Below are 14,548 nucleotides of genomic sequence, written 5' to 3' on the forward strand. Positions count from 1 at the left end.
TTAGGAATGGTGGGAGTTGAAGTCCAAAACCCTTGGAGGCCTGAGATAGCCTAATGGGAGACTGGGTGACTTCCTCTTCAACCGTCGTCAACTCCTCAGGTCTTCTTCCTTTCAAACCTCCCTCCCAACCTCGTTTAGTAACTTCCGTTCTCGTTGTTGACGCTAGGCTGGGTGTGGCCGCTTCCGGGGAGTGAGGAAGTTGGGCGTTTACTCAAAGAACGTAAGTTGACGCTTGACAGACAGTCGGGACCGGCCAATGAGGCGGAGGTGGGAAGCCGCGGAAGAGCCAATGAGTGCACGGGCCGGAAGCTGAAGAGCGGGTTGGGGGCGGGGTTAACTCACTTGAGGAGAAAAGACCAGGAATGGCGGACGGGCTGCGGTTGAAGTAAGGGAGGCTTTAGAAGGTCCTTCTGTGCGGCGAGGCTTTTTTAGAAGGCCCTGCAGGCGTGGGAACCTGACTCAAAGCAGCTTAATATAAAAGCATGAGCCTACAGTTTAAAATATACTATTGTTATATTTAATTATACTATGCTTTATCTCTCCCGAAGGAGGCTCAAAGCGCCAATCATGTTTCTTCTTTCTCTTAAAGCTCATACGCACTTGTTGGATTAAATGCAATTTGACATCACTTTTAACTGCATTGGATCACTGGTATGAAATCATGGGAGTTGTCGTTTACCCTTCCCCGAGAGAGGATTGGGTGCCTCCCGGAACTACAACTTCCAGGGTTCCCTAGCATTAAAGCGGTTCCCTGTAGTCTGTTAGGAATTATGGAAGTTGAAATCAAAAAACGCCTGGAGGGAGGACCAAAGAAAGCCCAGGTTGCTTTATACACATAGCCTGAATGTCATCTGTATATTATTGTACATTCGTTCAGTGGTTTCCGACTCTTCGTGACTTCATGGACCGGTCCATGCAGAGCTCCCTATCGGTTGTCACTAGGCCTGTCGGTTTCGTTTCGTTAATTCGTTAATTCGTATTAAAATCGTTATTTTTTGCATATCCGAAGCGATATCAAAACATATTTTTAAACCCGGAAGGGTTTAAAAATATCGAAGCAGCAGCCCCATGTATTTTACGAGCTGAAGCTCCGCTCGTTAATTGCATGGAGGCTGCTGCTGAGCGCGCCATCCGGCTCTGGCTCCTCCTCTTCCTCCGGAGCCCATTGGATGGCGCGCCGCTACCTTGGCAGCCACCCTTGGCAGCCCATTGGAATGGCAGCCACCCTTGGCAGCCACCCTTGGCAGCCCATTGGATGGCGCGCGGAGGCCGCTTGTGAGCGCGCGCGCGCCATCCGGCTCTGGCTCCGGCGCCCCCCTCCTCCTCCTCCTCCTCCTCCTCTTCCTCCCAGCTGGGAGGAAGAGAAGGAGGAGGAGGAGGAGGAGGGGGGCGCCGGAGCCCATTGGATGGCGCGCGGAGGCCGCTTGTGAGCGCGCGCGCGCCATCCGACTCTGGCTCCGGCGCCCCCCTCCTCCTCCTCCTCCTCCTCCTCTTCCTCCCAGCTGGGAGGAAGAGAAGGAGGAGGAGGAGGAGGAGGGGGGCGCCGGAGCCCATTGGATGGCGCGCGCGCGCTCACAAGCGGCCTCCGCGCGCCATCCGGCTCTGGCTGACTTTTCAGGGCTGTATGACCATGTTCCAGAAGCATTCTCTCCTGACATTTTGCCCACATCTATGGCAGGCATCCTCAGAGGTCTGTTGGAAACTAGGCAAATGGTGAGTTATATATCATCTAATATCTATGGAATGTCCAGGGTGGGAGAAAGCCATTCAATGCTAATCAAGGTGACCATTACTGCAACATTCACACTTAGCCTGTTTGATCAAGAAAAATTTTTTTTCAAAAATGTTTTGTAAATAATAACGAAAATTCGTAAATAACAAAACATTTTTTTTGAAAGTTTTGTAAATATTTTTAATATCGAAACAAAAAAACACCCCAATTAAGAATCGAATTTAGAAACAAATTTTTTCTTGATCAAACAGGCCTAGTTGTCACCTCCCCCAGTTCCTTCAAGGTCAATCCAGTCACTTCAAGGATCCCATCCATCCACCTTGCCCTTGGTCGGCCCCTCTTCCTTTTTCCTTCTATTTTCTCCAGCACAATTGTCTTTTCCAAGCTTTCCTGTCTTCTCATTATGCGGCCAAAGTACTTCATCTTGGCCTCTAATATCCTTCCCTCCAAGGAGCAGTCAGGGTTTATTTCTTGAAGTAGGGACTGGTTGGATCTTCTGGCAGTCTAAGGCAGTCTCAGAACTTTCCTCCAGCACCACAGTTCAAAATATCTCTCTTCCTTCGCTCACCCTTCCATATGGTGCAGCTCTCACAACTGTAGGTGACTGTGGGGAATACTATTGCTTTAACTATGCGGATGTTTGTTTATTTGTTTATTTAAAAGTTTTATTTATTTAAAAGTTTTATATACTGACCTTCTCACCTCTCTTGAGGGACTCAGACCGGTTTCCAACCATAATATACATACAGTCAATAAAACATCATAATTCATATTGCAATAAAACATTAAAACAGCAAAATAGCAATTACATTAAATAAATACAATGGTCAGTTGTCCCACTAAATTTGATGTTCATCATCAAATTGTTGCCAGTGTGATGTCTATACTCTTCACTATTTTATTAAGATTGGTTATTGCTCTCCTCCCAAGAAGTAAGCTTCTCCTGATTTCCTGGCTGCAGTCTGTGTCTGCAGTAATCTTTGCACCTAGAAATACAAAGTTTGTCACTGCCTCCATGTTTTCTCCCTCTATTTCCCAGTTGTCAATCATGTAAATAATAATATTTATTGTGTCAGAAGTGAATTGAGGGTCAGTTAACATGTATTTAAAAACACAAACAAAGCTTAAAACTTGGCTTTTTGCTAAATGTCCTTTGATCAGAAGTTGGCCACTTGGAGTGCCTCTGGTGTTGCCGTGAGAAGGTCCTCCATTGTGCATGTGGCAGGGCTTAGTTTGATCCACGGCTTGAAAATATCTTTTAAAAATTGAAAAACAATCTTGATTCTGCGCTTTCATAGAATCAAACAGTTGGAAGAGACCTCATGGGCCATCCAGTCCAACCCCCTGCCAAGAAGCAGGAATATTGCATTCAAATCACCCCTGACAGATGGCCATCCAGCCCCTGTTTAAAAGTTTCCAAAGAAGGAGCCTCCACCACACTCCGGGGCAGAGAGTTCCGCTGCTGAACGACTCTCACAGTCAGGAAGTTCTTCCTCATGTTCAAATGGAATCTTCTCTCTCGTAGTTTGAAGCCATTTTTCCGCGTCTTAGTCTCCAGGGAAGCAGAAAACAAGCTTGCTCCCTCCTCCCTGTGGCCTCTCAGCCTTCTCTTCTTCAGGCTAAACATGCCCAGCTCCTTAAGCTGCTCCTCATAGGGCTTGTTCTCCAGACCTTTTATCATTTTAGTCACTCTCCTCTGGACACATTCCAACTTGTCAAAATTGTGGTGCCCAGCATTGGACACAATATTCCAGATGTGGTCTAACCAAAGCAGAATAGAGGGGTAGCATTACTTCCCTAGATCTAGACACTATGCTCCTATTGATGCAGGCCAAAATCCCATTGGCTTTTTTTGCCACCACATCACATTGTTGGCTCATGTTTAACTTGTTGTCCACGAGGACTGCAAGATCTTTTTCACACGTACTGCTCTCGAGCCAGGCATCCCCCATTCTGTATCTTTGCATTTCGTTTTTCCTGCCAAAGTGGAGTATCTTGCATTTGTCACTGTTGAACTTCATTTTGTTAATTTTGGCCCATCTCTCTAATCTGTCAAGATCGTTTTGAATCCTGCTCCTGTCCTCTGGAGTATTGGCTATCCCTCCCAATTTGGTGTCGTCTGCAAACTCGATGATCCTGCCTTCTAACCCTTCATCTAAGTCATTAATAAAGATGTTGAACAGGACCGGGCCCACGGCACTCGTCACTTCTTTCCAGGATGAAGAGGAAGCATTGGTGAGCACCCTATGGGATCGTCCATTTATCCAATTACAGATCCACCTCACCGTAGTTTTGCCTAGCCCACATTGGACTAGTTTCCTTGCCAGAAGGTCATGGGGGACCTTGTCGAAGGCCTTACTGAAATCCAGGTACGCTACATCCACGGCATTCCCCGCATCTACCCAGCTTGTAACTCTATTGAAAAGAGAGATCAGATTAGTCTGGCACATCTTGGTTTTGATAAATCCATGTTGACTATTAGCGATGACCGCATTTGTTTCTAAGTGTTTGCAGACCACTTCCTTAACAATCTTTTCCAGAATCTTGCCTGGTATCGACGTGAGGCTGACCGGACGGTAGTTGTTTGAGTCATCCTTTTTTCCCTTCTTGAAGAATGGGACCACATTGGCTCTCCTCCAGTCTGCTGGAACTTCTCCCGTTCTCCAAGAACTCTCAAAGATGATTGCCAATGGTTCCGAAATGACTTTCGCTAGTTTCTTCAATACTCTTGGGTGGAGTTGATCTGGCCCTGGGGACTTGAATTCATTTAGAGCGGCCAGGTATTCCTGTACGACTTGTTTCTCAATTTGGGGTTGGATGTCCTCCAATCCCTCACCCACTCCATCTTGCTGAGGTTGAAGATGACTTTCTTTTTGTAAGAAGACCGAGGCAAAGAACGTATTAAGTAGTTCTGCCTTTTCCCTATCCCCTGTCAGCATTACCCCATCTTCTCCTCAAAGAGGCCCTATCGCCTCCTTGTTTTTCCTTTTTCTAATGACATAAGAAAAGAATCCCTTTTTATTGTTTTTAATGTCCCTGGCAAGCCTGAGCTCGTTTTGTGCTTTAGCCTTGTGGACCTTTTCCCTACAGGTGTTGGCTATTTGTTTGAATTCTTTTTTTGGTGATTTCTCCCTTTTTCCTCTTCTTGTGCATGTCTATTTTGTGTCTTAGCACAGTTAGAAGTTCTTTGGACATCCATTCTGGCTTCTTTGCACTTGTCCTATTTTTTCTCTTTGTTGGCACGGTTTGCAATTGCGCCTTGAGTATTTCACTCTTGAGAAACTCCCATCCATCCGTAACTCCCTTGTCTTTTAGTATCTGTGTCCACGGAATGCTGCTCAGTGTTTCCTTCATTTTTTGGAAATCAACTCTCCTAAAGTCCAAAATGCGGGTTAGACTTGTCTTAGTTTCGGCCTTCCTTTGTACCTCAAATTCCAGGAGCACATGGTCACTTGCCTCTAAGGATCCTACCACTTCAACCGCATTGATCAGGTCCTCCGCATTTGTTAGGATGAGATCAAGAGTAGCCAATCCCTTTGTTGCCTCTTCTACCTTCTGGACCATGAAAGGCAAGCGAGGAATTTGTTGGACTTTGTACTCTTGGCCGAGTTTGTTTTCCAGCAAATATGGGGATAGTTGAAATCGCCCATGACTATTAGTATTTCATATGTCAGTTTACTATGCATTGTATACAGGGATACTTAAGCATCTACAGAATTTGGTACCCATGGAGGGCCATGGAATCAAACAATTCCAGACACCAAGAGCCTATATGTTGTTTGTTTGGAATACACTAGTAATCAACCTTGCCCTTCCCCCACTTTGGATGCTGAGATTTACAGTGTGCCTTGGTTAAGGGCTCCCACAGAACTGGTGCCTGGAGATAAAATGGAACTGGGATTTCACAGTGTTTTGTACTACAGTGTGCTGTCAAAGGCTTTACAGGTTTGTGAAAATGTAGGTGTGTTTGAGTATTCTATTCCTCCTGACATAGTCCAAATAGATTGCTAAATATCCTTTAAAGCAGGGGTCCTCAAACATTTTAAACAGAGGGCCAGGTCACAGTCCCAAATTGTTGGAGGTCCGGGTTATAATTGGAAAAAAAATATGATGAATTCCTATGCATACTGCACATACCTTATTTGTAGTGCAAAACACTTAAAAACAATACAATCATTAAAATGAGAAACAATATTAACAAATATAAACTTATTAGTATTTCAATGGGAAGTGTAGGCCTGCTTTTGGTTGATGAGATAGGATTGTTGTTGTGTGCTTTCAAGTCGTTTCAGACTTAAGTTGATCCTGAGCGAGGGCCGGATAAATAACCTCGGAGGGCTGTATCCGGCCCTCGGGCCTTAGTTTGAGCCCCCCTGATTTAAAGCTTTATGCCTCTGGTGAAATAGGCTCCAATTCATTACTCTTGTACAATAAATTTTATGTACCATATTCATATATAAAACTAAGGCAGATTATATATTTATTGTTATGTGCATGAGAAACAAGGAGCTTTCACCTTACATATTTCATTTTTTTATCATAACCACCAGATTTTGAAAAAAATTGTAGATGAACTTTGTAGTTGAACTCAGGTTTATAAACAAGCCAATGTGATCCCCTTTTTTCAATTGAATAAAAATAAACTTCAGCATATTAAGAAATTACGCTTTACTTAAAACTGGAAGGTTTTGTAAAGAGGAAACAGCATGAGTCTAAAGTTATTTGCAGATCACTCACTGTGACACCAAAATGTGGTTTGGCTTTGAACCTGAGGACTGTTATTTTTCTTATAATTCTTTGTTTATTTAGATTAGAACAAAAAGTATTTGGAGTATGATTTTAATTCGAATCAGCAATTTACCGCCTACCAGAGGAAGAAGCAGAAGAAGTACGAGCGGAAGCAGCAAGGATCCTGAAAAAGGCAAAACTCCCCTCCAGTAACATTACTAGGAAGGAAAGAGAAGCCATTCGAGACCTAAATTCAGATCCTGATATCCTCATTCTGCCAGCAGACAAGGGGAATGCTACAGTCATCATGCATACAGAGCAATACAAGGAGAAGATCAGAAAACTCCTGGACCCTACTATATACAGAAAACTTAAGCAAGACCCAACTTCCAAAATAACCAGAAAAACCAACACTCTAATTAAAAACTCCTCAATCAACTTCGACATACGACAGCAGCTATGTAAATCGGAAGCCCTTCCACCCAGGCTTTATGGACTCCCCAAAATCCATAAGGACTCCACCCCACTCAGACCAATCGTGAGTGCCATTGGGTCCCCCACATATGACTTAGCCAAATTTCTTGCTGCACAGTTACAAAGCCACATTGGGCTCACAACACACTACATCAAGGACTCAGCCCACTTCATTGAAAAAATCAGCAATCTCAAGCTAAATACAAATGACATACTGATCAGCTTCGATGTGGTGTCTCTATTTACCATGGTCCCAGTTGCAGACACCATGGCACTCATCAACCAGAGGTTCCCAGAAGACATCACGGCGCTGTTTCACCATTGCCTCACCACCAGCTATTTTCAGTGGGACAATGAATTCTACGAACAGAAAGATGGAGTAGCTATGGGGAGCCCTCTCAGCCCAGTCATAGCTAACTTCTACATGGAACAATTCGAAAAACAAGCTCTTGAAACAGCAACCAAAAAGCCCACTATATGGTTCAGATATGTGGATGACACTTTCACCATTTGGAGCCATGGAGAAGAAGAACTCAACAGGTTCCTGGAACATCTTAACAGCATTCACCCTAACATCCAGTTCACCATGGAAAAAGAAAAGGAAGGAAGACTGCCTTTTCTAGATGTCCTAGTCATCCGCAAACCAGATCAACAATTGGGTCACACCGTCTACAGAAAACCCACACACACAGATAGATATCTACATAAAAACTCCAACCATCACCCAAGTCAAAAAAGAAGCACCATCAAAGCCTTGGCAGACCGTGCAAAAAGAATCTGTGAACCCCACCTCCTCCAAGATGAACTGAACCACCTCAACTGGGCTCTACAGGCCAATGGATACTCCACCTCAGACATCAGAAGAGCTGCAAGACCAAGAACAAGCCACAAGAGTAAAGATGAAGATCCACCCAGAGGAAAAGTGTCCCTGCCATACATCAAGGGAACCACTGACCGCATAGGGAAGCTGATGAGGAAACACAACATACAAACAATCTACAAACCCACCAAGAAAATTCAACAAATGCTACGTTCAGCAAAGGACAAGAGGGATCCTCTCACCTCTGCAGGAGTCTACCGTGTACCATGCAGCTGTGGACAAGTCTACATAGGGACCACCAAACGCAGCGCCCAAACAAGAATCCAGGAACATGAAAGGCACTGCAGACTACTCCAACCAGAGAAATCAGCCATAGCAGAGCACCTGATGAACCAACCTGGACACAGCATTTTATTTGAGAACACAAAAATGCTGGACCACTCTCACAACCACCATGTCAGGCTACACAGAGAAGCCATTGAAATCCACAAACATGTGGACAATTTCAACAGAAAGGAAGAAACCATGAAAATGAACAAAATTTGGCTACCAGTTTTAAAAAATTCTAAAATTAAAACAACAGAGAGAAAAACAGGCAGGGACATCTAATCACCTTTCATTAAGAGTTTGCTCCAGGCACAGTCAGCCCATTGTATGCTAATCAAGGTGGTCAATTGAAAAGATTCACACCTAGCCCATCTTACAAAAGCCTTTTGTCTCACCCTGGTCTTTCCACAGATATATAAACCCCCTTTTTCCCAGCTCCAGACCTCACCCTCTGAGGATGCCTGCCATAGATGCAGGCGAAACGTCAGGAGAAATGCCTCTAGAACATGGCCATATAGCCCGAAAAAAACCCACAAGAACTGTATGATTTTAATTTTTTATGTGAATGATATCTCAATAAAAAATTCTAGAATAGTCTAAAGTGTGCAACTACAACAGTCAAGTAATGAATCAAAACAAAAGGCTGTAGAACCGATGTTTTTTGCGGCTTTGAATTCATGCTTTTGTAAACAAATGCCATTTCCATATGAAAACATACATTCCATTTTCTGTTTCTTCAAATCTTCATGTTTTGTGAGAGGCAAAGCTTCCAACAAAAACAGCACAACAACAAAAAAGAAAGAGCAAGATGTCTTTGTGCCTGTGACATTGAAGGGACTAAGACATCTTGCTCTTTTTTTGTTTTTTGTGGTGTTTTTGTAAATAAATTGCTATGTGAGTGAGGAAAACGGCACATCTTTTTCTAATATAAATTCCTTTGGAAAAAATATGGAATGTTTTCTCTCACAATTTTAATAAGTTTTCTTTCTTTTGAACTTTGCTGTAGGAGCTGTGAGTATAGAAAACAAATCAGCAAATAGTGCCAAAAAGAACAGTAGTGACGGCTTAATAGAGGAGTAGATTTGTAGGACTGTTAACTAGCTTGACACAACATTTTCCTTGTCTTGTATGAAAATGGGTCATCCAAATTCTGAAGTTTCAAACAGTTTTTATTAGAGATTTATTATATGCGAGATACGAAGTACTTGCTCTATTTATGGCAGGGGTCCTCAAACGTTTTCAACAGAGGGCCAGGTCACAGTCCCTCAGAATGTTGGAGGGCCGGATTATAATTTGAAAAAAAAAATGAATGAGTTCCTATGCATACTGCACATATCTTATTTGTAGTGCAAAAACACTTAAGAACAATACAATAATTAAAATGAAGAACAATTTTAACGAATATAAACTTATTAGCATTTCAATGGGAAGTGTGGGCCTGCTTTTGGCTGATGATATAGGATTCTTGTTCTTGCTGTTGTGTGCTTTCAAGTTGTTTCAGACTTAGGTTGACCCTGAGTGAGGGCCTGGTAAATGACCTTGGAGGGCCGTATCCGGCCCCCGGGCCTTAGTTTGAGGACCCCTGATTTATGATTTAGGTTGCTTCGTACAGTTATTTATCAGGAAAATTAGTCTTGAAGCAGAGTTGATTAGTGAATTGGATTTATGACAAACCTCTTGTGTTTCTTTTCAAAATGGAAGCTTCAATCACTGTGCCCATACTCAAAGAGAAATTCCCGCTAAACCCAACAAGCTTACTTCTGTGATGACATATACAGGAGGAGCAGGTGATTTATTGTCAGACCCAGCTAACCACATTCTTCCGTGATCTCACTCCTGTTGTTGATGTTAGAACCTCTAGAAGAAAAGAATTGAACATTGCCACAGACACTGGGTATGATCATGATGGTTTTCAGATGTTTAAGGTTTTGGTTTTTAATTTAGACTTTTAGGCTTTTGGATTTTGTTCAGGATCAGATACTTCTGAAATGTGTCTACATTAGAATGATGCATTAAAAGCCTTAAACATCTGACAACCTTCTTTACCCTTTAGTACTTAAATAACCACGATAACACCCTGTGTCTGTGACAATGTTCAATTTTTTCCCACTCCTCTTTCTTCTGGAGGTTAAAACATCAAGAAATAAAATTCCTTGGTGCTTACAAAATTCCTGTATACCTTCAAGTCATTTCCATCTCATGAAGACCTATTGTCTTGGCATAATCTGTTCTTAGGGCACTTTCTTTGCCTGACCCTAAGGCCAAGAGAGTCCAACTTGCCCAAGACTGAGTGGGGTTTCACACCATGTTCTCTAGAATTCTAGTCTAACACTCAAATCACTACACTATACACCAAACAGCAAATTTGATGTTGATTTCACAATTGTTATCTAATCAGGTCAAGTGAATTGATATTCCAATTAATGACGAACTTATCGGGCACTATGGGGAAAAAGATAAAATTAACAGTACAAAATCTCTGGTGTCTCTCAATTAGTAAGATTTCTACAATGCCACAATACATTTTGGAAGACCGAAGACCTTTATGTGTCCTAATCATATATTTTAAGCACCTTCAAAGAATATATTAATTTGGAGAGTGTTCTGAGATTTCTGCTTTGGGGATCACTAGCTGCTTCACAGATCTGTTTGTTGGAGAATTACTAAACTAAATACAGCTAAGCATTGAGTGTTTAAATTCCATGACCTCTTTATTGCACTATAATGCACTATTTATTTTACTATGTTAAAAAATTACTACATAAATATTTAAACTTTGAAGTGTTGCTATATTTAGAACTTTAAATCCCCCTTCATTTTGTAAGATTTACATTAAGAGAGTCTAATCCTGTTGCACAGTTTACTGGGCTAGTTTTCTAAGCATTAACTCTTTCCTGGTTGGTCATAAATGAGTAGATTTTTTTTTTTAAAAAAAGATTGTAGTTATTTTGTCATGTATATGGGATAGAAGTGAATATTTGGGCGGTCTCCAGATGTTGTAGCCCTAGTACTCTTGTCCTGTGCTCATGATAGCTGAATCTGATTGCAGCTGAAGTCCAGTATCAACTGGATTACCAACTTCTTACATATTTTATTAATTTTATTTACTGCATTTATACCCTGCCCTTCTCACCCTCAAGGGAACTCAGAGCAGCTTAAAAGTAGGCAACAATTTGATGCCGCACAAACATACAGACAATAAAATAAACATATACATTAAAACCAAAAAGTGAACAATAACTCAACGAACATTAAAACAATGATTAAAACCACACCATCCATACATTTTGTTGTTCATTTGTTCAATTGTTTTTGACTCTTTGTGACTTCATGGACCAGCCCATGCCAGAACTCCCTGTTGGCCGTCACCACCCCCAGCTCCTTCAAGGTCAATCCAGTCACTTCAAGGATCCCATCCATCCATCTTGCCCTTGGTCAGCCCCTCTTCCTTTTTCCTTCCATTTTCCCTCTCATCATTGCCTTCTCTAAGCTTTCCTTTCTTCTCATGTTGTGGCCAAATCTTCATCTTGGCCTCTACTATTCTTTCCTCCAATGAGCAGTCAGGCTTTATTTCTTGAAGTATGGACTGGTTGGATCTTCTCGCTGTCCAAGGCACTGTCAGCACTTTCCTCCAACACCAAAAGCATATATTTTCCTTCGCTCAACCTTCCCTATGGTCCACCTCTCACATCCATAGGTGACTACGGGAAATACCATTGCTTTAACTATCTTCATTTCCAGTGTGTTGTCTCTACTCTTCACTATCCATACATAGACTTGACATAAAAGTATCAGAGACAGTAAGAGTTCTGTGTTGTTGATGGACATGGAACAAATCCATAGATCCCTAACTCATATTACTATTAAGCCTTGCTTTGTATGTTCACATTCGTCAAAGGAATAATGTTTCATGTAATAGAAAAACAGTGTTCTAATAAGAATTAGAACTTTGCATCAGTAATAGAGCCTCTGCAAGTACAGGAGAATCCTTGCTTCAGGGGTCCATCCTTCAGCTCATGGGGAAGTGTAAATGTGGGTGATGTTTAAAATGCATTATTTTAAGGACATAGGCATACTCCTTTAACAAAACCAATGTGTTTCTGGGAATTATTTTTCATTAGGTGGCATGGTGGCAGAGGCAGAAATAACATGGGCAGAATAAGAATAGGACAATATTAATATGTTTAAGGATATATTCACTCCACAAATAGTGAACCTTCAGTAAAAATGTTTGAACTTTCTAAAGACAATTTGAAGGTTTCTTCTCAAATGCATCCAGATTTTTTTTGTTTCTTTGCTTGTCACTTTTCTTGTGACTGCTATTTAGGTGACCCAACCTACAGGCTACCATATTTACCTATGTAATTAAACTTTGGCAATACTAGTTAAAATCCCAGCTAAAACATAAAATTCATTGGGTGATCTTTCAGTCTAGCTTGCCTCAGAAGGTTGTTGTGAAAGAGAGAGAGGGGTTTTAGTCCACTTTGAATTCATTGGGGAAAGGCAAGTTGCAAGAATAATGAACAAATATCACCAACAATATGGTTCAAAAGTCGTGTTGAGCTTTTGAAACTGTTTATGGGGAAATACGTATGTTCATTGTTAAATTGGTCCGTCTGAGATAGCTGACCCTCCAGAATGAGAAAGGCGAGGTCGAAATGTCATAAATAAATAATAAATAACTTAGCAATGGAAACTAGGCGATCATGATCAATAACTTAATATGATTGTTAAAGACATTTATATTGAACACAAATTATGCTGGATTATTATTATTATTATTATTATTATTAAACTTTATTTGTACCCCGCTAGCATCTCCCGAAGGATTTGATGCGGCTTACACAGGCCGAGGCCTCAACACACAACACAACAATACAATCTAAGCAAATCAAACAATTAAAAACAGAATAAAGCAAAATAAACAACAGGCACAATACAGTAAACACAATAAAACTGGGCCGGGCCAGAGCAATGGGTACAAGATTAAAAGTGCTGATGTGACAGGAGGTGTATATAGGGCTTCCAGGGCAAGTGCGATGTGCGATGTGCAGCAATCATTGGTTCTGATAAAGTGCTTATGGGACTTTATGGGATTTCCTAATCTGGGAAGGTGCATCGGAAAAGCCAGGTCTTCAAGTTCTTTCTGAAGACAGCCAATGTAGGGGCCTGTCTAAGGTCTTTGGGGAGGGTGTTCCAGAGTCGGGGGGGCACCACGGAAAAGGCCCTGTCCTGCGTCCCCACCAAGCGCGCTTGCGACGCCGGTGGGATCACGAGCAGGGCCTCTCCAGATGACCGAAGGGAACGCGTGGGTTCGTAGACGGAGATGCGGTCACGCAGGTAGGCTGGTCCCAAACCGTTCAGGGCTTTGTAGGTCAGCACCTGCACCTTGAATTGGGCTCGGAAAATAAATGACAGCTATTGGAGCTCCTTGAACAGGAGGGTTGACCTCTCCCTGTAAGGGGCCCCAGTTAGCATCTTGGCTGTTGATCGTTGGACCAGTTGGAGCTTCCGAGCCGTCTTCAAGGGCAGTCCCACGTAGAGCGCATTGCAGTAATCCAATCTGGAGGTGACCAAGGCATGGACCACTCCGGCCACTCCTTCGCGAGGTACGGTCACAGTTGGCGCACGAGTCTCAGTTGTGCAAAAGCCCTCCCGGACACCGCCGACGCCTGAGCCTCAAGCGTAAGCGTTGAATCCAAGAGGACTCCCAAACTGCGGACCTGTGACTTCAGGGGGAGTGTAACCCCGTCCAGCATAGGTTGCCACCCTATACCCCGGTCAGGTTTACGATCGACCAGAAGGACCTCTGTCTTGTCAGGATTGATCTTCAGCTTGTTCCTCCTCATCCAGATAGACACAGCCGCCAGGCACTCGTCCAGCACCCGAGAGGCCTCCTTGGAATTAGGTGAAAAGGAGTAGTAGAGCTGTGCGTCATCTGCATAGAGGTGGCACCTAGCTCCAAAACTCCGGATGACCTCTCCCAGCGGTTTCATGTAGATGTTAAAGAGCATGGGAGACAGAATAGAGCCTTGCGGGACTCCACAGGTCAAAGGCCAGGGGTCCGAGCAGGCGTCTCCCAGCTTCACCATCTGGGATCTACCCTCCAGGAAGGATTGGAGTCACGACAAAACCGTGCCCCCGAGACCCATCCCAGAGAGTCGTCCCAGAAGGATACCATGATCGATGGTATTGAAAGCCGCTGAGATGTCCAAGAGAACCAACAAGGTCACACTCCCCCTGTCCAGCTCTCTACGGAGGTCATCCACCAAGGCGACCAAGGCTGTCTCGGTGCCGTGACCAGGCCTGAAACCAGACTGTGACTGATCTAGGTAGTTGATGTCATCTAAAAAGCCCTGGAGCTGGGAGGCAACCACCCGCTCCAACACCTTACCCAAGAAAGGGAGGTTGGAGATAGGTCTGAAATTGTTCAGCACCGTGGAGTCAAGGGAAACCTTTTTAAGGAG

General features: G+C 43.1%; 1 protein-coding gene across 1 annotated transcript in view; it reads left to right on the top strand.

Moving 5' to 3' along the window:
- Positions 1–354: 354 nt before the first annotated feature.
- LOC137095296 (actin-binding protein WASF2-like) overlaps positions 355–14,548 on the top strand; it is a 174,293-nt gene continuing 160,099 nt past the window's right edge. Inside the window, exon 1 of the mRNA XM_067461760.1 lies at positions 355–385. The gene's annotated coding sequence lies outside the window, so the exon portion shown is untranslated. The remainder of the gene's footprint in view (positions 386–14,548) is intronic.

Source organism: Anolis sagrei, chromosome Y, assembly GCF_037176765.1.
Source record: "Anolis sagrei isolate rAnoSag1 chromosome Y, rAnoSag1.mat, whole genome shotgun sequence".
Classification (NCBI taxonomy): Eukaryota; Metazoa; Chordata; class Lepidosauria; order Squamata; family Dactyloidae; genus Anolis; species Anolis sagrei.